This window comes from Triticum aestivum, chromosome 2D (genome assembly GCF_018294505.1).
Source record: "Triticum aestivum cultivar Chinese Spring chromosome 2D, IWGSC CS RefSeq v2.1, whole genome shotgun sequence".
NCBI classification, from domain to species: Eukaryota; Viridiplantae; Streptophyta; class Magnoliopsida; order Poales; family Poaceae; genus Triticum; species Triticum aestivum.
Genome location: NC_057799.1, coordinates 502,310,190 through 502,337,076, shown reverse-complemented (window position 1 = coordinate 502,337,076; position 26,887 = coordinate 502,310,190).

The window sequence follows — 26,887 nt, the reverse complement described above, 5'->3', positions numbered from 1 at the left end:
CGTCCTTATGTAAACCTTGTAAAATAAGAGAGAATAAGCATAAGTATTGTGACATAATGTGTAATAACAGCCCATAATGCAATAAATATTGATATAAAAGCATGATGCAAGAGGACGTATCAACTCCCCCAAGCTTAGACCTCGCTTGTCCTTAAGCAGAAGCCGATAACGATAAATATGTCCACATGTTTAGAGGTAGAGGTGTCGATAAAATAAAATACGGACATGAGGGCATCATGATCATTCTCATAACAGCAACATATATGGATATTGTCATATGATCTCTTATGCTCAAGTAATAATCTATTCACAATGCAAAGTATGAATCAGAAACTTTATTGAGAACCAACAAACTATAATCTCAGTCATTGAAGCAATTGCAATTTATCATAACATCAGAAAGAGTCTATGTCAGAGATTTTCAACAAGTCCACATACTAAACTATCATTTAGTCTTTCACAATTGCTAACACTCACGCAATACTTGTGGTTACAGAGTTTTAATCGGACACAGAGAAAGATAGGGGCTTATAGTTTCGCCTCCCAACCTTTTACCTCAAGGGTAATGTCAACTATAATAACTCATGCTAACTTACATCTAATTAGATATATATATCAGGATCTTTCCAACACAATGTGCTTGCCAAAGGATAAAATGTAAAAAAGAAAGGTGAAGATCACCATGACTCTTGCATAAGGTAGAAGATAAAAGTAAAAGATAGGCCCTTCGCAGAGGGAAGCAGAGGTTGTCATGCGCTTTCAGGGTTGGATGCACAAAATCTTATGCGAAAGAACGTCACTTTATATTGCCACTTGTGATATGGACCTTTATTATGCAGTCCGTCGCTTTTATTTCTTCCACATCACAAGATCGTATAAAGCTTAATTCCTGCACACTAATCAATCATACATATTTAGAGAGCAATTTTTATTGCTTGCACCGATGACAACTTACTTGAAGGATCTTACTCAATCCATAGGTAGATATGGTGGACTCTCATGGCAAAACTGGGTTTAAGGGTATTTGGAAGCACAAGTAGTATCTCTACTTGGTGCAAAGAATTTGGCTAGCATGAGGGGGAAAGGCAAGCTCAACATGTTGGATGATCCATGACAATATACTTTATCTCAGATATAATAAAACATAACCCATTACGTTGTCTTCCTTGTCCAACATCAACTCTTTAGCATGTCATGTTCTAATGAGAGCTCACAATCATAAAAGATGTCCAAGATAGTATATTTATATATGAAACCTCTCTTTCTTTATTACTTCTTATTAATTGCAACGATGACCAAAGCTATGTTTGTCAACTCTCAACAACTTTTAATCATCATACTCTTTCTATGTGAAGTCATTACTCTCCATAAAATCAATATGATCTCTTTGTTTCTTTTTATTCTTTTCTCTTTCTTTTATTCACTCAAAATCATAGCAAGACAATCAAGCCCTTGACAACACTAATCTTTATTATATAACTCACGGACTCGATTACATAGAGGGATCATAAAGCAAAACTCAAAACTAGATCATACCAAAAGCTTTATTCTACTAGATCAAGATATTACTAAAAGGACCGAATTAAGAAAAACGATAAAGATAGAGATGTGATGGTGATTGCTACCTCTTGAGCACTGCGTTGGTTTTCCCTTGAAGAGGAAAGGGTGATGCAACAAAGTAGCGTAAGTATTTCCCTCAGTTTTTGAGAACCAAGGTATCAATCCAGTAGGAGGCCACGCACGAGTCCCTCGCACCTACACAAACAAATAAATCCTCGCAACCAGCGTGATAAGGGGTTGTCAATCCCTACACGGTCACTTACGAGAGTGAGATCTGATAGATATGATAGGATAATATTTTTGGTATTTTTATGATAAAGATGCAAAGTAAAATAAAAGGCAATGAAAATAGCTAAGTGTTGGAAGATTAATATGATGGAAAATAGACCCAGGGGTCATAGGTTTCACTAGTGGCTTCTCTCGAGAGCATAAGTATTTACGGTGGGTGAACAAATTACTGTTGAGCAATTGATAGAATTGAGCATAGTTATGAGAATATCTATGTATGATCATGTATATAGGCATCACATCCGAGACAAGTAGACCGACTCCTGCCTGCATCTACTACTATTACTCCACACATCGACCGTTATCCAGCATGCATCTAGAGTATTAAGTTCATAAGAACAGAGTAACGCTTTAAGCAAGATGACATGATGTAGAGGGATAAACTCATGCAATATGATATAAACCCCATCTTATTATCCTCAATGGAAACAATACAATACGTGCCTTGCTGCCCCTACTGTCACTGGGAAAGGACACCGCAAGATTGAACCCAAAGCTAAGCACTTCTCCCATTGCAAGAAAGATCAATCTAGTAGGCCAAACCAAACTGATAATTCGAAGAGACTTGCAAAGATAACCAATCATACATAAAAGAATTCAGAAGATTCAAATATTGTTCATAGATAAACTTGATCATCAACACACAATTCATCGGTCTCAACAAACACACCGCAAAAGTAGATTACATCGAATAGATCTCCACGAGAGAGGGGGAGAACATTGTATTGAGATCCAAAAAGAGAGAAGAAGCCATCTAGCTAATAACTATGGACCCGAAGGTCTGACGTAAACTACTCACACATCATCGGAGAGGCTATGGTGTTGATGTAGAAGCCCTCCTTGATCGATGCCCCCTCCGGCGGAGCTCCAGAACAGGCCCGAAGATGGGATCTCACGGGTACAGAAGGTTGCGGTGGTGGAATTAGGTTTTTGGCTCCGTATCTGGTAGTTTGGGGGTACGTACGTATATATAGGAGGAAGGAGTACGTCGGCGGAGCAACAGGGGGCCCACGAGGGTGGAGGGCGCGCCTGGGGGGGGGGGGGGTAGGCGCGCCCCCTACCTCGTGCCTTCCTGGTTGATTTCTTGACGTAGGGTCCAAGTCCTCTGGATCACGTTCGTTCCAAAAATCACGTTCCCGAAGGTTTCATTCCGTTTGGACTCCGTTCGATATTCTTTTTCTGCGAAACTCTGAAATAGGCAAAAAACAGCAATTCTGGGCTGGGCCTCCGATTAATAGGTTAGTCCCAAAAATAATATAAAAGTGTATAATAAAGCCCAATAATGTCCAAAACAGAATATAATATAGCATGGAACAATCAAAAATTATAGATACGTTGGAGACGTATCAGTGATACGATATCGAGGCACCTCCCCCAAGCTTGGTAGTTTCCAAGGGGAGTGCCCATACCCATGTGATTATGTCTCCTTTGCTGGTGAAGAAGGTGGAGGTGATGATGGATAGTCGCACATCGAGCGTAAGAGGTCCTCCAGCTTGCGGATAATGCCCTTGAGTGCGGTGATATGCTCCTTCAACAAAAGATTTTCACGTGTGAGATACTTGTTTTGTATACGAGCTAACTCAATCATCTTGAAAGCTTCGATCTCAGCTACGGTAAGAAGATTGTGATCAGGTTGCAGGATGTCTTCTGCTGCCGGAGCTTGGCCCTCCGTGGCCTTCTTGATCCCTTCATCCTTGTTGATCTCCATGGGTTCTTTCCTCTCCAGCTCTATCTTCATTAGCCAAGCATCGTTGTCACCATTGTTGGAGGAGGGGGACGACATGATGCCTGGCCTTGACAACCTTGACAGAAAACAGCTCGAAACAAGAACATAGGATAATTGCGTGATGCGGTGGTCAAAACCTTCGGGAGATTATATAATGAATTTTTACCGACCAAAATACGTATCGTGCAAGAAAACGGAGTCCGGAGAGCACACGAGGTGCCCACGAGGTAGGGGGCGCGCCCAGTAGGGTAGGGCGCGCCCTCCACCCTCGTGGAGGCCTCGTGTCCTTCCCGGACTGCTTCTTATTTTTCTATTTTTCTAAATATTCCAAAACGGAGAAAAATTGCCATTAGAACTGTTTTGGAGTCGGTATAGTTACCGTACCACATACCTATTCCTTTTCGGAGTCTAAAACGTTCCGGAAAGTGTCCCCTATGTATTCCTCCGGGGTTACGGTTTCAATAACATTGGTTTCAACATTTATAGGATTACCTGAGATATAATGTTTAATTCTTTGACCGTTCACCACCTTCGGATTTGTGCCTTTGAAGTTATTGATTTTTATGGCACCGGAACGATAGACCTCCTCGATAACGTAAGGGCCTTCCCATTTAGAGAGAAGTTTTCCTGCAAAAAATCTTAAACGAGAGTTGTATAGCAATACATAATCTCCTACATTAAACTCACGCTTTTGTATCCTTTTGTCATGCCATCTTTTAACCGTTTCTTTAAACAATTTGGCATTCTCATAGGCTTGGGTTCTCCATTCATCAAGTGAGCTAATGTCAAATAACCTCTTCTCACCGGCAAGTTTGAAATCATAATTGAGCTCTTTAATGGCCCAATAAGCCTTATGTTCTAGTTCGAGAGGTAAGTGACATGCTTTCCCATAAAATATTTTATACAGAGACATACCCATAGGATTTTTATATATGCAGTTCTATAAGCCCATAATGCATCATCCAGTTTCTTGGACCAATTCTTTCTAGATCAATTAACAGTCTTTTGCAAAATTAATTTGAGCTCTCTATTGCTCAATTCTACTTGACCACTAGACTGTGAGTGATAAGGAGATGCAATTCTATGATTAACATCATATTTAGCAAGCATTTTTCGGAAAGCACCATGAATAAAATGTGAACCACCATCAGTCATTAATTATCTAGGGACTCCAAACCTCGGAAAAATAACTTCTTTAAGCATTTTAATAGAAGTGTTATGATCAGCACTACTAGTTGGAATAGCTTCTACCCACTTAGTAACGTAATCAACAGCAACTAAAATATGTGTGTATCCATTAGAGGTAGGAAAAGGTCCCATATAATCAAAGCCCCAAACATCAAATGGTTCAATAACAAGTGAATAATTCATAGACATTTCTTGAAGTCTACTAATATTACCAATTCTTTGACATTCATCACAAGATAAAACAAACTTACGGGCATCCTTGAAGAGTGTAGGCCAATAAAAACTGGATTGCAATACCTTATGTGCAGTTCTGTCTCCAGCGTGGTGTCCTCCATAAGCCTCGGAGTGACACTTGCGTAGGATCTGTTCCTGTTCATGCTCAGGTACACAACGTCTAATAACACCATCTACTCCTTCTTTAGAAAGATGTGGGTCATCCCAGAAGTAATGTCTTAAATCATAGAAAAACTTTTTCTTTTGTTGGTATGTGAAACTAGGTGGTATGAATTTAGCAACGATGTAATGAGCATAATTAGCATACCATGGAGCAGTACGAGAAGCATTTATGACATTTAATTGTTCATCAGGAAAGCAATCATCAATAGGTAGTGGGTCATCAAGAACATTCTCTAACCTAGACAAGTTGTCTGCAACGGGGTTCTCAGCTCCCTTTCTATCAACAATATGTAAATCAAATTCTTGTAGCAGGAGAACCCATCTAATAAGTCTAGGTTTAGCATCTTTCTTTTCCATAAGATATTTAATAGCAGCATGATCAATGTGAATAGTTACTTTAGAATCAACAATATAAGGCCTGAACTTATCACAAGCAAATACAACTGCTAAGAATTCTTTTTCAGTAGTAGCATAATTTCTCTGAGCATTGCCTAGAGTTTTACTAGCGTATTGAATAACATTTAATTTCTTATCAACTCTTTACCCTATAACAGCACCTACAGCATAATCACTAGCATCACACATAATTTCTAAGGGTAAATTCCAATCAGGTGGCTGAACAATAGGTGCAGAGATTAATGCTTTCTTAAGTATTTCAAATGCTTCTACACAATCATCATCAAAGACAAATGGTATATCTTTTTGCAATAAATTAGTCAGAGGCCGAGAAATTTTTGAGAAGTCCTTAATGAACCTCCTATAAAAACCGGCATGACCAAGGAAACTTCTTATACCTTTGATGTCCTTGGGACATGGCATCTTTTCAATAGCATCGACCTTGGCTTTATCAACTTCAATACCTCTTTCAGAAATTTTATGCCCCAAGACAATACCTTTATTAACCATAAAGTGGCACTTTTCCCAGTTCAAGACAAGGTCAGTTTCTTCACATCTCTGCAAAACTCGATCAAGGTTGCTCAAGCAATCATCAAAAGAGGATCCATAGACGGAGAAATCGTCCATGAAAACCTCACAAATCTTTTCACAAAAGTCAGAGAATATAGCCATCATGCATCTTTGAAAGGTAGAAGGTGCGTTACATAAACCAAAAGGCATACGTCTATAAGCAAAAGTACCAAAAGGACAAGTGAAAGTGGTCTTAGATTGATCATCAGCTGACACAGGTATTTCAGAGAAACCAGAATAACCATCTAGGAAGCAAACATGTGTATGTTTGGATAATCTTTCTAGCATTTGATCGATAAAATGTAAGGGGTAATGATCCTTTTTAGTAGCTTTATTCAATTTGCGGAAATCAATTACCATCCTATAACTTGTAATAATTCTTTGCGGGATCAATTCATCTTTATCATTACGAACGACGGTAATACCTCCCTTTTTAGGGACACAATGGACATGACTTACCCACTGACTATCAGCAACGGGATAAATTATACCTGCCTCAAGGAGCTTTAGTATTTCCTTTCTTACCACTTCTTTCATCTTAGGATTCAGCCGTCGTTGGTGATCACGAACTGGTTTGGCATCTTTCTCCAAATTTATTTTGTGTTGACATAGAGTGGGACTAATGCCCTTAAGATCATCAAGAGTATAACCAATAGCAACACGGTGCTTCTTCAGAGTTTTCAGTAATCTCTCTTCTTCATGCTCTGAAAGGTTAGCACTAATAATAACAGGATATATCTTTTTCTCATCAAGATAAGCATATTTAAGAGTATCAGGTAACGGTTTAAGCTCAAACACGGGATCACCCTTGGGTGGAGGAGGATCCCCTAGGATTTCAACAGGCAGCTTGTGCTTCAGGATAGGTTCCTATTTAAAGAATACTTCATCTATTTCCCTTCTTTCATTCATAAACATATCATTTTCATGGTCTAGCAAATATTGTTCCAAAGGATCATTAGGAGGTACGGCAATAGAAGCAAGACCAATAGTTTCATCCTTACTAGGCAATTCCTCTTCACGGTGTTGTCTACGAAATTTAGAGAAATTAAACTCATGAGACATATCACCCAAACCAATAGTAACAACATCCTCTTCGTAGTCTATCTTAGCATTAACAGTGTCCAAGAAGGGTCTACCAAATATAATGGGACAAAAGCTATCTTGTGGGGAACCAAGAACAAGAAAATCAGCAGGATATTTAGTTTTCCCACACAAGACTTCAACATCTCTAACAATTCCCATGGGTGAAATAGTATCTCTATTGGCAAGTTTAATTGTGACATCAATATCTTCTAACTCAGTAGATGCAATATCATGCATAATTTCTTTGTATAAGTCAATAGGTATTGCACTAGCACTAGCACCCATGTCACATAAGCCATGATAACAATGATCTCCAATTTTAACAGAAATATCAGGCATGCCTACCACAGGTCTATGTTTATCTTTAGCACAAGGTTTAACAATTCTAGCAGTCTCTTCACGGAAATAAATAACATGCCCATCAATATTATCAGCCAAGAGATCTTTAAAAATAGCAATATTAGGTTCAACTTTAACTTGCTCAGGAGGTGTATAGGTTCTAATATTGCTTTTACGAACCACAGTTGAAGCTTTAGCATGATCCTTTATTCTAACAGGGAAAGGTGGTTTCTCAACATAAGCAGTAGGAACAATAGGATCATTATAAGTGATAGTCTTTTCTTCAACTTTAATAGGTGCAGCTACTTTTACTTCTATGGGAGGATGATATTTAAACCACTTCTCCTTAGGGAGATCAACATGAGTAGCAAAGGATTCACAGAAAGAAGCTACTATCTTAGAGTCAAGTCCATATTTAGTGCTAAATTTACGGAAAACATCGGTATCCATAAAAGATTTAACACAATCAAACTTAGGTGTCATACCTAACTCCTTACCTTCGTCGAGATCCCAATCTTCAGAGTTGCGTTTAATTCTTTCCAATAAATCCCATTTGAATTCAATAGTCTTCATCATAAAAGAGCCAGCACAAGAAGTATCGAGCATGGTGGGATTGTTATGAGAAAGCCGAGCATAAAAACTTTGAATAATTATCTCTCTTGGGAGCTCATGATTGGGGCATGAATATAACATTGATTTAAGCCTCCCCCAAGCTTGAGCGATGCTTTCTCCTTCACGAGGCCAGAAATTATATATATAATTGTGATCATGATGAACAAGATGCATAGGATAAAACTTCTGATGAAATTCCAATTTCAATCGTTTGTAGTTCCATGATCCCATATCATCACATAGCCTATACCATGTCAATGCATCTCCCTTAAAAGATAAAGGGGAGACCTTCTTCTTAATAACATCATCGGGTATACCTGCAAGCTTAAATAATTCACAAACTTCATCCACATAGATTAGGTGCTCATCAGGATGCATTGTTCCGTCTCCTGCAAAAGGATTAGCGAGCAGTTTTTCTAACATACCCGAAGGAATTTCAAAGTAGACATTTTCATTTTCAGTTGGTTCAGTGGGTTGAGGAGCAACTCTTTGCTCTACTGGTCGGGGTTAAGATACCCCGAACAAGCCCCTCAGAGGATTACTTTCCATAGTAACAAGTGACAGTAAATTTCAGCACACTATATAAATTTTTCCTTACCAAATTCCACCTACCAAAGGAGCTTCACTCCCCGGCAACGGCGCCAGAAAGGAGTCTTGATGACCCACAAGTATAGGGGATCTATCGTAGTCCTTTCGATAAGTAAGAGTGTCAAACCCAACGAGGAGCAGAAGGAAAAGATAAGCGGTTTTCATCAAGGTATTCTCTGCAAGCACTGAAATTATAGGTAACAGATAGTTTTGTGATAGGATAATTTGTAACGAGCAACAGGTAACAAAAGTAAATAAAGTGCACCAAGGTGGCCCAATCGTTTTTATAGCAAAGGACAAGCCTGGACACACTCTTATATAGAGAAAAGCGCTCCCGAGGACACATGGGAATTATCGTCAAGCTAGTTTTCATCACGTTCATATGATTCGCGTTCGGTACTTTGATAATTTGATATGTGGGTGGACCGGTGCTTGGGTGCTGCCCTTACTTGGACAAGCATCCCACTTATGATTAACCCCTATTGCAAGCATCCGCAACTACAAAAGAAGTATTAAGGTAAACCTAACCGTAGCATGAAACATGTGGATCCAAATCAGCCCCTTACGAAGCAACGCATAAACTAGGGTTTAAGCTTCTGTCACTCTAGCAACCCATCATCTACTTATTACTTCCCAATTCCTTCCTCTAGGCCCAAATAATGGTCAAATGTCATGTAGTCGACGTTCACATAACACCACTAGAGGATAGACAACATACATCTCATCAAAATATCGAACGAATACCAAATTCACATGACTACTAATAGCAAGACTTCTCCCATGTCCTCAGGAAGAAACGTAACTACTCACAAAGCATATTCATGTTCATAATCAGAGGAGTATTAATATGCATATAGGATCTGAACATATGATCTTCCACCAAATAAACCAACTAGCATCAACTACAAGGAGTAATCAACACTACTAGCAACCTACAGGTACCAATCCCAGACTTAGAGACAAGATTTGGATACAAGAGATGAACTAGGGTTTGAGAGGAGATGGTGCTGGTGAAGATGTTGATGGAGATTGCCCTCCCCTGATGAGAGGAGCTTTGGTGATGACGATGGCGATGATTTCCCCCTCCCGGAGGGAAGTGTCCCTGGCAGAACTGCTCTGCCGGAGCCCTAGATTGGTTCCGCCAAGGTTCCGCCTCGTGGCGGTGGAGTCTCATCCCGAAAGCTTGCTTATGATTTTACTTTGGACGAAAGACTTCATATAGAAGAAGATGGGCACCGGAGGGCCAACAGGGGGCCCACGAGGCAGGGGGCGCGCCCCCCACCTTCGTGGCCAGGGTGTGGGCCCCCTCTGGTATTTCTTCCGCTCAATATTTTTTATTATTTCCAAAAATAACTTTCGTGGAGTTTCAGGACTTTTGGAGTTGTGAAGAATAGGTCTCTAATATTTTCTCCTTTTCCAGCCCAGAATTCCAGCTGCCAGCATTCTCCCTCCTTATGTAAACCTTGTAAAATAAGAGAGAATAGGCATAAGTATTGTGACATAATGGGTAATAATAGCCCATGATGCAATAAATATTGATATAAAAGCATGATGCAAAATGGACGTATCATCCTTGCAGCTTCCAATCCGCGGCGGGGTCTCGTCGTCCTCTCCCACATGCTGCACTAGAGGAGGCAAATCCTCGTGCCCTGATTTCACACTAAACAAGTTAACCCTGAAGTTCCCAACGGGGATCGGCTGGTTGTGGAACGTGGGTTGCAAGGGGTTCATTATCATCCCCTTTCGCACGTCCACCTTCTGGCCTTTGATCAAGTAGAGTATAGTGCACGGGGTTTCTTCCGCCTGCAAACACATATGTCTGTGGCATAAAACATCCGAAAGGCAACGAAAATGGAATATTCTATATATATATATATATATATATATATATATATATATATGTTGGTGCGACATGTAATTACCGTGAGGGCGTCGAGCTCAGCCAAAGACGAAGGCTCACCTAGCGCGCCAGAGACTGAGGACGGGCTGCTATGAGCGGGAGCGACTGCGAGAGGAGGCCCGGTTGCGTGAGCAAGTGATGGTGCGGTGGTGTTGTTGTTCACGGAGTTGCTCCCGACAAAACTGGGCAACGGGAAATCATGTACCGTCTTGTCTGGATTTTCCTTCGTCCAGTTGATGATAGCTGGAACCAAGTTAGTAGCGAAATCATTTATCCAGGCAGTTACAGCTGCATTGACTGCCTGCTGTAGTAACTCATTTTTCTCCTTGACTGTTTTTCCGCGTCCTCAGCTGCTTTTTTCTCGACCACAAGCTTCACCTTCTCGTTGATGTCCGCCTGACTAAACTTCTTTTTCTGCTTCTTGGCCTCTGGGCCCTCATTGTAAAACACCTTCCATGTGGCGCCGTCTCCAGCGCCGTGCACACGACCATATTGCGGCCGCTGGCCCAAAGGGAGTCCCTTAAGTTCGTTCAAGGCCCGGTTGAGAGGGGTGTCCCACTTGGGCCACATCAGAGAAGTAGGGCTTTCAGCTGCAAGCTGGTGTTGCTTCTCCTGCAGAAGGAGTGTGAACCATTTAGGAATGTGTAGTCGACTAGATCTGGAGCTAAATGTAAGGTGGTAAAAGAATAATTACCAGTAGTCTAATCAATTTCCTCGTGATCTGGTCCGTGTAAAAAACCTTCTTTTCCTTGTCCCACTTGTAGCGGGCCCTGATGAAGTCACGCTCCAAGGGGTTGGTGAACTTCGCGAAGGGTTCTGGGATACCCGCGGCTTCACGTTCCGCGTCCTCCTTATCCCATATGGGCCTTTTACCGAGGTAGCCATGGCTTCCGAGGCAATGCTTCCCCGTGTTCCTTTGCTGAAGGCTCTTGAATTTCGCAGCCTTAGCCTTGGCTGCCTCTGTAGCGCAAGTGTCCTTGAAATTTTCGAACTCCTCTTCCATAAGTGTAGGATTTTCCTCCAAAATCTTGGACAGGGGTTCCTCAGCCTCAATAGCTCGTTTCACCCTCCCTTTCCAGGAGGCCAAATCATTGCTGAACATGCCCATGGCGTGATTGTTAATCTTTTTCATCTTCGGATCATCCCATGGTTGTTCTATGTTATCATCCCGGTCGGGGAACTTGAATCTCTTGTGCAACTTCGTCAGGAGCAACTACATCAAATGTTCTTTACTCCTTAAGTCATCGTCGTTGATGCTCGCGCATTCCCGTAGGATGCATCCTACTTGGTTCCCATAGCACTTGCGAGGTTCTTCCGGCTCTAATGGCTCAAACTTGCCAGGTGCCATCTTTGTGATCACCAGTCGTCCAATCCCTAGTTTGTTAGGTGTTCATATCCTCTGCTTCTTCTGCATCTTCTTTTCGGTAGCGGCATCGGCACCGGTACCTTCCCCGCCGGTCTCGGTGCCGCCATCGGTCTCGGCGCCGCCATCCGTCTCGGCGCCGCCATCGGTGCCGGCGCCGTCGGTGTCGATGTCGGCGTCAGTACCATCATCGAGGCCGACCTGCAAACCTTGACTATGCAATTGCTTAGCAGTCAAATAGTCGAGGTACTCTTGTTCACCCTCATAATCCATCTCGTCTGCATCTCGGTCAGAAGGCCCAGTTTCTTCGTTGTTCGACATGTTTCCTATGATTAAGTCTCCTCGTTTAATTCTAAAACAATTAAAAAAAATGAGAAATGACATAAAAAATAAATCTATGTTTGCCGGAATGTCATTTCCCAGCACTCGATATGCCTACTATCTAGCACAAATCATTCCAAAATTCACGGAAAATTTTGGCATGACCTTTGCTAAAAAATGGACATATTGAGCGCCTGAAATTCACCGGAACAGAAATGAATGAACAATCCGGCGTAACATAGGCCACTCGGATCATTTACCCTGCACATAATCATCATGTCCAAATGACATGTCCAAATTTCCAAATATGACATGTCCAAAATATCACATGTCCACTTCAAATTTGCATATAAAAGGAAGAAAAATATAGAACTTGAAGAAAAAACCTAGCTAAATTCATAACTAAATATATAAACTAATTAACCATCTGCCCTAACTAAAACCTAAGTAAATTAACCAAAAAACCTAGCTACCAGAGAGAGGAGGAGCGGTGGGGGGCTTACAAAGGGTGCAGGCCCGACGACTGCCGAGGTTGGGAGGGGTCGGGGTCGGGGTCGAGGCCGGGGCCATGGGCAAGCGCCGGGGTCGGTCGGGGTCGGGGTCGGGGGTGAGCGCAGAGGCGCGGCGAGGGCAGGGCTCTGGCGGCGCGACGGAGGAAGAGAGAGTGTGGGGATTTGGGGGAAAAGAGGCGGGATGAAGAGAGGAGTGGGGATTTTGGGGGTTAAGTGGGCATACTAGTAGCGCGTTTAGGCAAAACGCGCTATAGCTACTCCAGGTAGCTATAGCGGTTTCGTGTAGAAAGCGCTATTGCTATCTTGACTAGCTACAGCTCTTTTCTCACAAAAGCGCTGCTGCTATAACCAGTACCTATATAACAGTTTTCCTGTTTGTTTCCTTCTATTTTCTCTCACTTTTCTTTTCTTTTTTCCCGAGAGCAGTGAACGAAGGGAATTGAAGGTGCTATATATTGCATCATTTGACGGTTAAATATGTATACAAAATAGGAACATATATATTACATCATTGGACCCATGCATAATAATGGCTAAGTGTGTATACAAAATAGGAACATATATATTACATCATTTGACCGATAACATACAGTTCCTCAGCGTTGACGTTTTCGTTTTTGAGTTAGCTTCTTTCCCTTCTTGTTCGTTGAAGAATAATTGACCCCCTCATTGTGACTTTGCCTTTTCCATGGAGTACGATTTTACTTAGGTAATGTAGTATTGATTCTTCTTTTGACGTATACTTCATCATCATCATCATCATCATCATCATCTTCCCTCATTGGGTTGCCGTACTGATCGTAGTCTTCCTCGTTGGCGACTCCATCCATTCCAATGATGTTCCTTTTGCCTCTCCTCATGACAACACGGCTGGGATTGCGCGGGTCGGTTATGAAGAAGTATTGTGTCACGTGCTTAGCGTGTACCCATGGCTCATTTTTTGCGATAGCGTTCACGGTAGCGCTCTTGGCGTTGGGTATAGTCATGGTAGTGAAATTCCGGTTTTCTCTTTCGACATTCTTAGCCCATCTCACATGGAACATCGTCGTGTTGTGCAGTCCAGAGTAGTCAAGCTCCCAGATATCCTTGACCCTTCCGTAAAATCTTTCAGTCGCGCCGTTGTCGTTGCCGGTCATGCATTCCATCGTCACCCCTGAGTTCTGATCATCACTGTCCATATCTTTGGCCTCCGTGTAGAACGTGTATCCGTTGATATCGTATGCCTGATAGGTTAGGAGGTTGGGCGAGGGGCCATGTGCTAAGGCGTATATGAGCAATCCGTCCTTACAGCCCTCCTTCGGGGGATTAGCAATAATATGCTCTTTGAACCAATGCAGGAAAGTGGAGTTGTGCTCTCTAGTAACTTCGGCGTCCGTCCTGCATACCCCCCGGTCACGATACTTCTTTACGATAATTTCTTTGTGCGGTGCCACGAAAGTATCTACCTCGCCTAGGTGTTGTAGCACTACCAAGTTTGCTATGTCAAAGTCGCTGCGTCGATCTGAGTAATGGGGGGAGAAGTATTGAGGAAGAAGAAGAGTGAGAGAGGGAGGATGTGGGAGGTAGGGGAAACGGAGGAGAGGAGATGGGGGAGGGGAGGACGGGTGGAAAAAGGTGGTGGGGTGCTGCGTCTTACCAGTAGCACAGGAGGAAAAACGCGCTACTGCTAAGTGCGTAGCAGCAGCGCGCTTTTCTCACACGCGCTACTGCTAAACGGGCCAACCATGTGGAAAATTTCAAAATTAGGAGCAGCGACGTGAGTAAAAAGCGCGCTACTACTATTGCGTTAGCAGTAGCGCGCATCGTGACACCGCGCTGCTGCTAAACTTAGGTTGTTGGTTACTGTCGGTCGATTTTTGTAGCAGCGCGGTTTAGCCCTCACGCGCTACTGCTAAATTTGCATCAGTAGCGTGTTTTTCTTAACCTCGCTACTGCTAATTAGCAGTAGCGCTTCTTTTTGTGCCGCGCTGCTGCTAAGATTCTGTGTATAAGGTTTTCCCTAGTAGTGAAAGGTTTTTATCGTATTTCTTTATAAGCATGACCCCTGCGCTATGAAGAAGTTCTTTAAAAAGATACAATTGTATTTCAAGTCTGAAGTATTCGGCGTCTCGGATTTTGGCTTTATATACATCAGTTTTGAACCTAGATTTTTGTCAATAGTTGGGTCACCCGGCTCCTATGTGTACCCCTTACGTTCCCGATGAATTCGGCTAAGGGTGTAAGGGGAGAACCACTGCGATACTGCCGCTAGGTTAATTGGCAGAGCACCTCAGTGGAGAAAGCTGAAAACTGACTATCTAGGTCAGGGTCAGTGCAAAATGGTCGGCCATCCATAGACCGCGTTAAGCGATGTGACGATAGAGTTCACCCGTGTTAAACGAAGGGCTTTAATTTCAAGCTGAAGTGTGTCATGGCCTAATACCTTGGCCCACGAGGTCGACCACTTGCCATACCGTAGGCTGGTCATTAGGCCCCATAGTCAAACTCCTATGACTACTCGTAAGCTCTCAAGCCACTATAGTCTGATTACCTCGTTCCTATAACCAGAAGACCACCTTCGGGTACCGAGACATCGGCTGTGGGTCAAACCTGCATCTCGGAACACCCTTTGTATAATCTACACTAGGGCTGAAGTCGACGACTGGCCACTTTCAGTTTAAAACAGTCACCCAGGAGGTAAAAATAATTGAAAAACACACATGGAATTTAAAGCCATAGTCATTCAAGCAAAAGATAATGTTTTATAGACCACCACTTCGGCATTCTGGAGTACTACCTAATAATACAAAGTGTTTTTTGGACACATGGCCTCGGTAGCCCGAGCTCCCACCTCCACCTCGGGAAAGAACTGCTCCGCGGTGCGAGGCTTGTCCGCAGGAGGGCCCGCGGCCACAGTCACCGCGTTGACCTTGCGGAAGTGCGTCTTCACGCAGGCATACGCCCTTCGTGCTCCTTCAAAGCACGCGAACCTCCTCCGGCTATCCGCACGCGAGACAGCCCCCCGCAGGCGCATCACAAGGTTGAAGAGGCTGGTTAGAAGGGCTTCGGTAGGCCATAGCGCGACGCAGAGGTCTTGTAGGGCCGACCTCGCCATGCGGAGTAGCTTGGCCAGCTACTTCATTCGATTATTCAACAGTTGCGATGCTGGAGACCCCGGGAACTGCACCCAGAAGGCCTTCTCCACCTCGTGACCCGCCAACTGGTCAAAGTGCGCAATGGCATCCGCCACGCTCTGCGGGAGATCCACGAAGACTTCTGTGGAATGCCACGGCTAGGTGAGCTCGATGTACCCTTTGTTGCCAAACACACACTTCAATAAGTATATCTTACCCAAGGTGATTTGCTCCAACTACTGGAGCACCTCGCGGTCCCCCCGGGCCGCGGTCTTGAGGTCGGCATGGGCAAGCTGTAGCTTTTCAAGCCCCTCCTTCATTTGCTGCCCCTCCGCCCGAAGCTTGTCGCGCGCTTCAAACACGCCCTTCAGGGTCTCTTCGACCTCAAGAACCCGTGCCCGGTCCTTGTCTCCGGCCACCTTTCCGGCGGGCCGGGACTTCTTCGCCTCCACGACCGCAGCCTCGTGCTGCTTCACCTCCTGTCGAGTTTTTTAGCTCAGCCTTGAGCATATTAAGCTCAGCTAACGCTGTTGTCATTGAAACAGTTCGGCCTTAGTTTTTCATCTAGCAAGTCTTATCATAACGCTTTCGCGCAAACTATAATGCAAGATTTACTTGCTTCCCACGAGATTGCTTGAATTTCTGGTTCACCAGGTTGAGGTCCTCCTGGGACCTCTCGAGCTTCCGGTATATCTCCGCAATCTCCTCAGAGACAGAGTCCGGAACCGAGGTTGACACTTCGCAGCAAAAATCCTTATTACTAAGGCAATAATGAAATTATTGAAGTTCCAAGACGACTGCCTTAAGCAGCGCCCTGGGGGCTACATGACAGGCTCCCACTAAATTTCGTGACCCCAATGCCGGTTTCTTGAAACCAACTTTGGGCTTGGGGGCTACTCACTCGCTACGTCATTTAGAAGGTTGTGATATTATGTCCTCGAACAAATACATAAATCAATAAAATCAAATGAAAAAAAGTTAAACTTGATACGAGGATATAAGTATACCTCGAAGCTCACTACGAGGTTCTTGAAAACCTCATGCAGGCTGGCCCCTGTAGACCAGAAGCCCTGCAGCGCCACGCCTATCAAGGCATGGTGCTCTTACTTGATGGAGGAACCCATTAGGGTCTCCTCCATCTCCTCGGTCCACCCCGCACTAGCCTGTCCTGGGGCAGTCGGCGGGGATGGACGGACGACCTCGGACCCGGGCACCGATGTGGCGACCCGGGTAGCCTCCACATGCGGTGGCGGAGCCGAAGCAAATATTGGCTGATCGGCGACTGGCCCAGCCCCTTTCAGATGACCTCGGGGTGCCTCTCCCCTGGGACTTGTTGGGCTAAGGTGTCGACCTCGGCCATGACGGCCACCTCTTCAACCCTCATCACAATGATGTGAAAGGCCAGGGCGGACGTCGCCTCCCCTAGCCCATCATGCACCGGGGGAGGAACAGCGGGCTCTGGAGTCCCGCTGGCAGATGGCAATCTGCTCAAGGAACCACTGGGGATCACCCTTGGAGGACTGTGTAAGAAAAGGTGCTTTATGAATTTTCCTTTACTAAAAAAGAACTTGTCAAATAAAAAGACAGGATATAAAGACGACAACTTACCCTCGAGGCATCGGTTTCTTCCTCCCCAGCGCGAGGACATCTTCTTTTGAGTCTCCGGAGAGCTCGACTCTCTCCGGCAACTTGTCGGCGGCCCGGGCCAAGGTCCTACTCGACCTCTTTGAGCCCTTGGGCAGCATACCGTCTTCGGCGTCCTCTGACACCGCCCTCTTCCCTTTTAGGGAGGGATCTCTTCAACACCACCCTCCTTCGCGTCGCTGTCATGGGCGGCAGAGGCGTGGGTCTCTTCGGAATGGGTGACCGAGGTCTCCCGGGCCCGAGCACCAGGCTTACACTTGTGGGTCTTGGTCCCTTTTGGAACCACTACGTGTGGCTCCTCGGTCAGGAGCGCCGCGAGCAGGGGAGTCATGGGCTCCTCTGGTAGTGGAGCAGGGCATTGCACTCCTTGTACCCAGGCCAGCAACTTCTGCAAAGCCTTAAGCATGAAGATTCGTTAAATTCTACTCCTCGAAAGGGAGGAAGAGAAGTTAACTAGTGAGTAAGATCACCTAGCGAGGGGCGAGGGGGGGGGGGGCTTCATAGCCATCGTCGAGGTTGCGGTCCTCCCTTCATTGGGGATCTTGTCCTTGGCCAGCTTCATGACCTTTGTCCACATGGCGGCCAAGGTGGAGCATAAGAAGGCGGTGAGGGGGGCCATGTGCTCAGGCTTTTGCGCCCACATCAGGGTAGCCTGAAGTTCGAGAGGGAGCATGCGACGATGGAGCATGACGTTGATGACGTCGGCAAGCTCGATCTTCCCCGTAGTGGACCATCATTTTACCCTGTTGACCAGGGCCTCCGCCTCTTTCAGGTTCTCCCAGGCGACTCCCTTCTCCCTTCAGAACTTGAGCTTCTTTGGAGGCCCGACCGGGAAGGCTGGGACCTTGGCCTGGCCAGGAGCGAGCGGTTCCATGATGTAAAACCACTCCCGCTGCCACTCCTTCACCGTTTCGAAGATGGTGCCCTTGAACCATTCGCCCCCCTAGCTTTTGCCGATCATGCCCCCTCCGGACTCCACAAGGTCGGATCCACTAGAATTCGGCTTGATCCCGAATATCTTAAGCCATAGGCCGAAGTGTGGCTCGCAGCGGAGGAAGGCCTTGCAGACCATGATGAAGGAGGCGAGATGGAGGATGGAGTTTGGGGACAGATGATGAAAATCGAGCCCGTAATAGAACATCACCCTGCGCATAAAAGGATGCAGTGGGAACCCTAGCCCTCGGACGAGGTGGGAGACGAAAACTACCCGCTCCCCGGCATTGGGAGCAGGCACTTGCTGGCCAACAGGTGGAGCACGGCCGGCGATGTCTGTGGTCAGATACCCCGCGCCGCGTGATACGTCTCCAACGTATCTATAATTTATGAAGTATTCATGCCATGTTTACAACAATTTTATATGGTTTTGGTATGATTTGAATGAGCTAACCCAGACTGGCGCTGTTTTCAACAGAACTACCATGGTGTAGTTTTTTCTGCAGAAATAAAAGTTCTCGGAATTGGACAAAACTTTTGATGATTTTTTGGAAGAAAAGAGAAATAATGGAGCAAAGAATCACTAGAGGGGCCCCCTGCTGCCCACAAGACACCAGGGCGCGCCAGCCCCCCAGGTGCGCCTTTGTGGATGGTGGGCCTCTTGAAGCCCATCTTCGAGTGAAACCAACACCTAAAAATCCTATAAATACAGAAATCCCCAGAAATAACCCTAGATCAGAATTTCCCCGCCACATCCCTCTGTAGCCACGAAAAACCAATCTGGACCTGATAATCCCCAAGTGCAGGGAATCATCGTAGCAATTTCCTAAGGTGGAAGTGATAAGTATGGAGTGTCGAACCCACAAGGAGCTAAAGGTAAGATCAATATTCTCTCAAGTCCTATCTGCCACTGATATGACTCTATGTACACCTAACGTTTGCTTCCGTCTAGAAACGAGAAATAAAACTACGTTCTGGGTATAAACAGGATAACTTTGCATGATATCGGAGAACTAAAATATAAAAGTAGGTGCTATTAATATAAAGTTAGAAAAATATTATAAATAGCGAGTGTGGAATAATTATGGATCGGTGTGCGGAATTGTCCTAGGCAATTGTTAACAAGATCGGTAGTCGTCATTGCAATTTCATGTGAGGGAGAGGCATAAGCTAACATACTTTCTCTTCTTGGATCGTATGCACTTATGATTGGAACTCGAGCAAGCATCCGCAACTACTAAAGATCATTAAGGTAAAACCCAACCATAGCATTAAGGCATCAAGTCCACTTTATCCCATACGCAACAACCCCCTTACTCGGGTTTAAGCTTCTGTCACTCTAGCAACCCACTATAAGCGAATCATGAATGTATTGCAACACCCTACAGCGGGAATCCCTCACGTGTGCGATGCACGGAAGGCACCACAGGACAACACCAAAAAAACATACAACTCAAACTAATCTAGATCATCAATCAACCCAAAGGACAAAAACAATCTACTCAAAACATCATAGGATGGCAGCACATCATTGGATCATAATATGTGGCATAAAGTACCATGTTCAAGTAGGGGATTACAGCGGGGTGCGGGAGAGTGGACCGCATAAAAGAGATGAGGATGGTGATGTTGATGAAGACGATCACCGCGGCGATGATTCCCCCGATGGCACTCCGGTGCCACCAAGAGAGAGGGGGAATGGTTCTCCCCTTTGTGCTTCCTCCTCCATGGCCTCCCCCTTAGATGGGGAAAGGTTCCCCCTCTGGTTCTTGGCCTCCATGACGATGGTGACCTCTCCGGCTTCCTCCTCCATGGACTCCGGTGATGTTGGCCCTCTCTGGCAGGGTGCCAGAGAGGGCCTAGATTGGTTTTTCATGGCTACAGAGGCTTGCGGCGGCAAAACTTTCGATCTCCCTTCAGTTCTAGGGTTTTTAGGATTTATAGGAGGAGTTGGCGTCGGTTTCACGTCAGGGGGCCCCACGAGGCGATCACGAGGACGGGTGGCGCATCCTACGGGGTGGGGCGCCCCCCACCCTTGTGGTTAGCCCGGGACTCTTCTCTGGTATCTTTTCGCTCCTGTATTTTTTATATTTTCCAAAAACATTCTCCGTAAAATTTCAGCCCGTTCCGAGAATTTTATTTCTGCACAAAAACAACACCACGGTAGTTCTGCTGAAAACAGCGTTAGTCCGGGTTAGTTCTAATCAAATCATACCAAAATCATATGGAATTGTTGTAAATAAGGCATGAATACTTCATAAATTATAGATACACAGGAGATGTATCAGCATCCCCAAGCTTAATTCCTGCTCGTCCTCGAGTAGGTAAATGATAAAAGAAATAATTTATGAAGTGTGAACGCTATCAAGTGCACAAGTTTGATCAATGAAAGTTTCAAGCACTTTTTCTAGCATTATTCTTTGTCATAAATAGTAGCTCATCTCATAAAACTTCTCATGATCAAGTAACAAGCTATTCATGAATTAAAGTATCGACCATAAAGTTTCTTGAAAATTAACAAACCATGTTCTTAGTCATCGAACAATTGCAGTTCATCTTATTTTCAGGAAGGGTCTATGTAAGAACTTTGATTTAGCAAATTCCACATACTCAACTATCATAAAGTCTTTCACAATTGCAACACTCACGCGATACTGATGGATTCAAAGTTTCAATCGGACACAGAGAAAGATAGGGGCTTATAGTTTTGCCTCCCAACCTTTTACATCAAGGGTAATGTAAATAGTAATACTTTATGATAACCTACATCCGAGTGGATATATATATATATATATTCGGATTTCTCCAACACATAGTGCTTGCCAAAGGAAAAAGTGTAAAAAGGAAAGGTGATGATCACCATGACTCTTGTATAAGGGTAGAAGATAAAAGTAAAAGATAGGCCCTTCACAGAGGGAAGCAGAGGTTGTCATGAGCTTTTATGGTAGGATGCACAAAATCTTAATGCAAAAGAATGTCACTTAATATTGCCGCTTGTGATAAAGACCTTTATTATGCAGTCCGTCGCTTTTATTTCTTCCAAATCACAAGTTCGTATAAAGCTTATTTTCTTCACACTACTAGATCATACATATTTAGAGAGCAATTTTTATTGCTTGCACCGACGATAACTTACTTGAAGGATCTTACTCAATCCATAGGTAAGTATGGTGGACTCTCATGGCAAAACTTGTTTGAGGTATGCTCGGAAGCACAAGTAGTATCTCTACTTGGTGCAAAGAATTTGGCTAGCATGAGAGGGAAAGGCAAGCTCACCATGTTGGAGGATCCATGACAATATAACTTCTATTCGGATATAGGAAAACATAACCCATTATGTTGTCTTCCTTGTCAAACATCAACTTTTTAGCATGTCATATTTTAATGAGTGCTCACAATTACAAGAGATGTCCAAGATAGTATATTTATATGTGAAATCTCTCTTCCTTCAATATTCTTTCATGAATTGTTCAAGTGACCAATTCTGCGTTTGCTAACTTTCAATAAGTTTACTACCTATACTTATAATGTGTGAAGTCATTACTCCCCATGTTATAAGCATATGAAACGTATATAAATTCAGATTTATGATATTCAATTCATTCAGCCATTTACTCATAGGATATACGTGAAGCACGTGAGTAAATGACAAACTACTCCAAAAAGATATAAGTGAAGAACACTGAGTAGTCAAATAATTAACTAGCCATGGGAGGATTCTTTTTCATTCAATATTTCAGATCCAATGATTTTATTCAAACAGCAAGTAAAATTGAAAATACGCTCCAAGTAAAACACATATCATGTGGCGAATAAAAATATAGATCCGAGTAAGGTATACCAATGATTTTGAAGACGAAAGAGGGGATGCCTTCCGGGGCATCCCCAAGCTTAGGCGCTTGAGTCTTCCTTGAATATTACCTTGGGGTGCCTTGGGCATCCCCAAGCTTAGGGTCTTTCCACTCCCTATTTTCCTCGTATCGATATCTCACCCAAAACTTGAAAACTTCAATCACACGAAACTTAACGGAACTTCGTGAGATGGGTTAGTATGATAAAGAGTAAATCATTCACTTTGGTACTATCAAAGACAAGATTCATAATTGTTCTCACACAATGCCTACTGTACCATATCATTTCTACAATTTATATTGAGCAATATAAGCCATAGAAACTAGAAAACAAGCAAACTATGCATTGAAAACAGAATCTGCTAGAAACAGAATAGTTTGTAATGATCCGAACAACAACCATACTTCTGCTACTCCACAATTTTTGAAAAATTAGGACAACCTAAGCAGTTTTTTATTAATCTTTTGCAAAAAGAATCAGTATTTTATCACGCTTTGTTAAAAATGAGAATTGTTTTCCTGAGAGCAAAAGTTTCTGTTTTTCAGCAAGATCAAATCAACTATCACCGTAGGCCATCCCAAAGGTCTTAATTGGCACTTTATTGAAACAAAAGCTATAAAACATGATTACTACACTAGCATAATCATGTGAACACACAAAAATAGTAAGGACAAATATTGGGTTATCTCCCAACAAGCGATTTTCTTTAATGCCTTTTCAGCTAGGCACGATGATTTCAATGATGCTCACATAAAAGATAAGAATGGAAACATAATGGGAGCATCATGAAGATATGACTACAAAATTTGAGTCTAACACACTTCCTATGCATAGGTATTTTGTGATCAAACAACTTATGGGAACAAGAATCAACTGGCATAGGAAGGCAAAACAAGCATAACTTCAAGATTTTTAACACATAGGGAGGAAACTTGATATTATTGCAACTCCTACAAGCATATATTCCTCCCTCATAATAATTTTCAGTAGCATCATGAATGAATTCAATAATTTAGCTATCGCACAAAGCATTCTTTTCATGATCCACAAGCATAGAAATTTTACCACTCTCCACATAAGCAAATTTATTCTCATGAATAGTAGTGTGAGCAAACTCAACAAAATAACTATCATGTGAGGCAAAATCCAATTGAAAATTAAAATCAAGATGACAAGTTTCATATTTATCATTATTCTTTATAGCATACATGTCATCACAATAATCATCATAGATAGCAACTTTGTTCTCATAATCAATTGGAACCTCTTCCGAAATAGTGGAAGTCATCATTAAATAAAGTCATGACCTCTCCAAATCCACTTTCATAAATATTATAAGATTCAACACCCTCCAAAATAGTGGGATCATTACCTAGAGTTGACACTCTTCCAAACGCACTTTCAATGATAATTTTATTCATACACTAAAAGATATAAGTGAAGTTCATGGAGTATTCTACAAATAATATATATTTATCAATATCCAAGCTCAAAATATATAAGTGAAGCACATGAAGCATTCTATAAAGCCTTACTCAAAAAATTTAAGTGAAGCATAAAGAGCATTCTACAAAGACATACTCACAAGAATTAAGTGAAGCACAAAGAGCATTCCACAAAGACATACTCAAAAGATTTAAGTGAAGCATAAAGAGCATTCTATAGAGGCATACTCAAAAGATTTAAGTGAAGCATAAAGAGCATTCTACATATCAATGAAGGGCTATCTCACAATAGAATGGATCATAAAGGAAAAGAAAAGAGAGATAAACACAAGGGACACCAATCATGTGAACAAAACAAAAACTGAGGTATACCGATAATTGTTGAAGAAGAAAGATGGGATGCCAACCGAGGCATCCCCAAGCTTAGATGCTTGAGTATCCTTGAAATATTTACTTGGGGTGCCTTGGGCATCCCCAATCTTGAACTCTTGCCTCTCTGTATTCTTCTCATATTGATAGCTCCTCGATCTTTGAACACTTCATCAACACAAAACTTTAACAAAAACTTTGTGAGATCCGTTAGTATAATAAAGCAAATCACTACCTTTAGGTACTTTTGCAAACTTATTCCAATTTCATATTAGAAATATATCTACTGTATTCCAACTTCACCATGGTTCATACCCCCCGATACTACCCATAGATTCATCAAAATAAGCGATCAACACATAGAAAACAGAATTTGTCAAAAACAGGACAGTCTGTAGTAATCTGGAACTTTTGCATACTTCTGTAACTTCAAAAATTCTAACAAATTAGGACAATCTAAACAATTTGTATAGAAGTACTGTGTAAAAAGTTTCAGAGGCATTCGATGTTCCATTAAAAAATGAGAATTCAAGCACTACAGGCAAAGTTTCTGTTTGTGCACTCCACATAGCAAACAAACAATCTAATCATCCTAAAACCAAAACTTGGAACATTATTTTTTATAATACAATGAATATATACAAGGGGCTACTTATTTTTGAGAAACTTCCATGAAAAATTCTACAATGTTTCCATGAGCATGAACACAACTGTTCAAGGTCGACCCTCACTTCTCCAATGCACAACTTTCCAATCACTTCTCTTTTGGCAGATAGGCAAGTAAAAGTTTTTTATATTTTGCATTTTTTAATTTTTTGTTTGTTTCACACACAACTAAACAAAAACAAAAGGGAAAAACAAAAACTACTTAGTGAAGAAAGCAAGCAAGCATACACGAAAATATCAACCTTACGCTATTGCTCCCCGGCAACGGCGCCAGAAAAAGAGCTTGATAATCCCCAAGTGCAGGGAATCATCGTAGCAATTTCCAAAGGTGAAAGTGATAAGTATGGAGTGTCGAACCCACAAATATCTAAAGGTAAGATCAATATTCTCTCAAGTCCTATCTGCCACTGATATGACTCTACGTACACCGAACGTTTGCTTCCATCTAGAAACGAGAAATAAAACTACGTTGTGGGTATGAAGAGGATAACCTTGCATGATATCGGAGAACTAAAATATAAAAGTAGGTGCTGTTAGTATAAAGTTAGAAAATATTATAAATAGCGAATGTGGAATAATGATGGATCGGTGTGCGGAATTATCCCAGGCAATTGTTAACAAGATCAGTAGTCGTCATTGCAATTTCATGTGAGGTAGAGGCATAAGCTAACATACTTTCTCTTCTTGGATCATATGCACTTATGATTGGAACTCTAGCAAGCATCTGAAACTACTCAAGATCATTAAGGTAAAACCCAACCATGGCATTAAGGCATCAAGTCCCCTTTCTCCCATACGCAACAACCCACTTACTCGGGTTTAAGCTTCTGTCACTCTAGCAACCCACTATAAGCGAATCACGAACATATTGCAACACCCTACAGCGGGAATCCCTTACGTGCGCGCGGCACGGAAGGCACCATAGGACATGTAACATCCCAATTTTCAATTTGGATGTTATACATAGATCATCATATGCATATCATATTTTATTTGCATTTTGGTTGTGATCCTAGAAATCTTAAGCAACACAAGAACCCAAGGAAAGAGTTGGAGGTTTCACAAACTTTCATATTTGAATTCAATTCAAATTTGAAAAGAGGATCAATTTGATTTTAATATTTTCTCTCCAATTATTTCCAATAATAAAAATAAATGAGAGAAGATAATATGACTTCTTCAACAGAACAGAAATATTGGAGAAGGAATTTTAAAATCAAATTATTAATTTATTGGTATTTTGTTTGCTATTTTATTTGAATTAGAGAAAAACATGCTTTTTTAAAATTGCATCTTAGTCCAGAAAAATGTTCATCTTGTCCTAAATATTAGGTTTGGAAGGTGAAAATTGCTTCTGGAATTTTTAGAATTTTTTTTATATTTCATTAGGATTTTTGTTCGCGGTGATTTTTTTTTAAAGTTCCTGGGCCGGCCCAGCTCGCGTGTCGCCTTCCTCCTCGCACGAGAGGAGTCCCCGCCGCCGCCGCCTGGGGAGTGCGGCTCGGACTCCCGTTCAGGCGCCCCCTCGCCCAAGGCACCGCCCCCCAGGCTTTATAAGCCATGGCCCCGCCTCCCTCTCCTCCTCACCAACCCACCGCCACCACCGAGCCACGCCGAGCCGAGCAGTGCTGCGCCGCCATTTACCGACGCCGCCGTCGCCCGCGCGCGCTGCCGCCTCCCCGCGCCGCACCACAGCCTCGCCATTGCCTCGCCGCCGTCGTCCCGCCACCGAAGCTGCCGGATCTCGCCGCCGCTCGGCGATTTTCCACCGCCGGTTTTCTCCGGTTAAACGGTATAAACCGTTCGGTTTTCCCGGTTTATTTTTTTAGATCGGTTTTTGTTTAGTTCGTTAGTTGACGAATGTTCACCCGTTAGTTTCTGTTAACGAACTGATTCGTTTGTTTAGTTCTGTTGAAGAACGTTCATTCCGTAGATTTTTATTTTAGTTTTATTTTCGGCCAGGGACCTATCCTTAAATACTTTCATCGCAGATGAGTCCCTGAACCTCAAACCCTCGTTACTT